The sequence below is a fragment of the Gekko japonicus genome, unplaced genomic scaffold, assembly GCF_001447785.1.
Source record: "Gekko japonicus isolate JY-2015 unplaced genomic scaffold, Gekko_japonicus_V1.1 scaffold5991, whole genome shotgun sequence".
Classification (NCBI taxonomy): Eukaryota; Metazoa; Chordata; class Lepidosauria; order Squamata; family Gekkonidae; genus Gekko; species Gekko japonicus.
Genome location: NW_015170449.1, coordinates 15,092 through 18,500, shown reverse-complemented (window position 1 = coordinate 18,500; position 3,409 = coordinate 15,092).

Here is a 3,409-nt window from a genome sequence, read left to right as displayed (position 1 = left end):
GACCTCTGAGGGACAGTGGTCAGATCAATATGATTCATCTCAATCCCTTGTTTTGGCAGTTGAGATGCACTCTGGGACTGACTCTTTATTAACTGCACTTCTCTAGCAGGCCAATTGCCACCACCACCACCCAGATTTTTGCTTACATACCATCTGGGCCTGGCAATCATCTCCCAAGTACACAACTGATAGACCCTCTTGAGACTGCCTCTTCTGCTGATCTTGAGTCGCTGTCGATGTCAGCGACTGACTTGCAATCAGATGGATACTCGGCTGTTGTGGTACCCCCTTTCCCATTAACAAGGGGCATCGAGCCCTAATATGCCCCCGTTGTTTGCAATAATAGCAGACTGGCACTGCTGGCCTAAGGCTAGTAAGTCCTTTCTGCTCCTGAGCAGCATCTTCTACTTGAGCTGGAGTGCGTTGTCTGAGAGTTGGAACTGATGGTCTTTGCTGGTATTCAGTCCTTATTTGTTGTGGGGGTAGAGGTGGATGATCTTCCATCAGCTTGGCAGAGGTAGGGCATTCAGGCTGTAGTGAATAGCTTGCAGCGGCGATTTCATCCAGCACCTCTGCAAGTGTGCGTATATTCCTAGGTCTTTGTGCACGGGCTACAGCTGCGTGCTCTTGAGGGATGACATGGAGAATTTGTTCTCTTACTATTAACTCCAAGGAGTCTTGAAAGGTATATACTTGAGCACTACCTGCCCACTTCATGCAAAGTCTCTGAACCCTACTTGCAAATGCACTATAGGACTCTTCTGGTCTTAGATTAGCAGCAGGGAAGCATCTTCTCAACTGTTCTGTGGAGAATCCAAATTGCTGGAGAGTTAGCCATTTAAAATATTGGTAGTCTTTCGCTTGCTCTGGGGCTAGTTGAGATAGTAGCTCAGCAACTTCTCCATGCACACAGCGTCTAATTGCCCCCATGTATTCTCCCTCAGGAATATGATAATCATTTGCTGTTGATTCAAATAAAGCAAAGAAGGCAGTGATGTCCTCTCCTGGCTTCAACTCTGGGAACTGTATCTGAGACCATCTATCATCCTGATTTTGGGTGAGATGGTTCTGAAGCATGTTCATCTGTTGTCCATTTTTCCCAAGTAACTGAGTTATCAGACTGCATAGCTGGTCTACTGGTCCCACAGATGGCTCTGCTGCCACTGATTGCTGGCTTTGAGGGACTGCAGAGTGTGTTGGTGCAGTCAGCTGGACATTGACAAAGAATTCCTTCTATTGTTGACTGGCTGTGCAATATTTGGAGGCTGTAATTGCAGAGATGAACTATCAGCATAATTTCTTCTTGGTCTGCTTTGTAGTCTGTCTTGCCCCAGTGTGGGTCTGTATCCAGCTGCAGGCCACGTCTCTGGAGAACGCTGAATGGTTCATCATCTGGGCTCATTCTAAAGCCCCACAAATCATCTTCAACACAAAAATGTGTCTGCGCTGATAATTCAGAAAAAAAAATTCTAGTCCAGCTAGAGGGTGCAGCAGGCTCTGTGCCATAAATCATTTGATCAGGCAAGTTGCCTGATAAGGAAGCTTTTCAGTCTGCACTCATACTAGCTTTGTTTCCAAAAAAGACACAACAAATAACAACAAAAAAGAAAAACAACAGCTTCTCTTGTCAAGCTTTCAAACTGGAGACAGCGTTTAACAACACAACCACGTCCAGAGTCTCCTACTTCGCTGCCACCATTTGTGAACCGGGAGCTACTCTCTCGGTTCTTCTGCCAACGCCTGGTAGGGCTCAAGGTCTCAAGCTGGCAAAGAGCGACTTGTTTCTCTCTATCAACATTCCAACCACTTTACGCTTAAAAGCTCACCTCTTCAATCTCCGGTTCGCCTCTGGACAAAGGGAGAGAGTCACCCATTAACAACGCTGCTCCACAGTTCAAGTCTTGAAAGATCGCAACAGAATTTATTGAAGATAATTACAAAAAAATCACTACTCACTGCACCCTAGCAGTGAGTATCAAACGCACCGACATTCACAGAGTTCCCTTCTCCCTGGCCCCCGTGGCCTGGGAAGTAAGGTAAAAGGTCTGCAGAAAGCCATCGGATATTAAGCTGTCCGCCCCCCCCCCCCACTCAAGGCCTGGCAGCTAATTATTATTTGCAGCTGTGGAGTTCTTAAAGAAAAAAGGCAGAAACTCCAAGGTCTTCTGCTAAGACAGTTCACGGGGCTGGAGCTGAAACCACTTAGAGTGTCTGTTTCAAATTAACCATCTAAAAGTGAAAAGAGAAGCATATGCTGCTTCCATACACACCTATATAATGTTTTTCAATTACTCTAATTTTCAGTTAATTAGTACTATCAAAATTTATTTTTCTTTCCTTATGGTTACTGGGTTCTATTACTCCATCAATTTACTATATATAGAGAGATAAAAGAAATTTTAAAAGAAATTTAGAACAGATTTTGAACAGAGCCTTTAACACAAAACCTGTAACAAATACAGTTTTAACAAATATATTCCTTTTGCCCCTACCAAAATTAATACTTAACACTTTACCAAATACAACACCTATTCTTATACAACAGTAAAGAATCACCTCATTGTTCATTATTACTTATTTTGCAGTTTCTTATGTATCAGACGAATACATGTAAATTCTCCTACACCCCCCAAGTTACTATATTTTTAGATTGCTACTTACGAGAAAATAAGTAGCAATTGAGTCTTTCCCTTGATGTTGGCGGTATAATGATTTTTGTAGGAAATGATTTGATGTGCATGTATTGATTTATGTATCGTGTTCTTTAAAAGAGATGAAACAAAGTCACCCCCTGTAAGTAATTAATGAGAGGAGTAGAGTTAAATATGTAGGTAAGAACATGGCAACATAGAGATATTGCAAGCTACAGCAAATAATTTTTCATCGAGGTGGATTTATGTTGTCTAATTGCTTGGGAGTATTGGTTGTATGATGAGCAGGTTGTTGTATTTAAAGTGGTGAGTTTCTCTCTTCTTTTACTGTGGATTTTAAGAAGTATTGTTATGTTTCAGTGACTGGCAGGTTTGCCTTGAGAAATGACAGCAACGGGGGTCTTTAGCTGGCCCGTTGGAAGCCTTGACAGTTGCTGCACTTGGACTAAACATACACAAGAAGAAACTGAAAAGTAAGTAATTAGAACTGAACTTCAGAATGAGTACTTTATCTCTTATATCTGTTATATATTTTATGTTATATGTCTTTATTTGTCATATGTTATGTTCATTACTGGGTCATTATATAACAGATATAACATTTATCTGTTATATTTATATTTATCGGTTATATGACATTTATCTGTTATACCCTTTACATGTAAACGTTTGTATGTCTGTGTTTGGTAAACAATATAATTGACTATACATTGTTATACTGAAATTATATCATTGCTGTATTTTGGTTGTTCTTCACT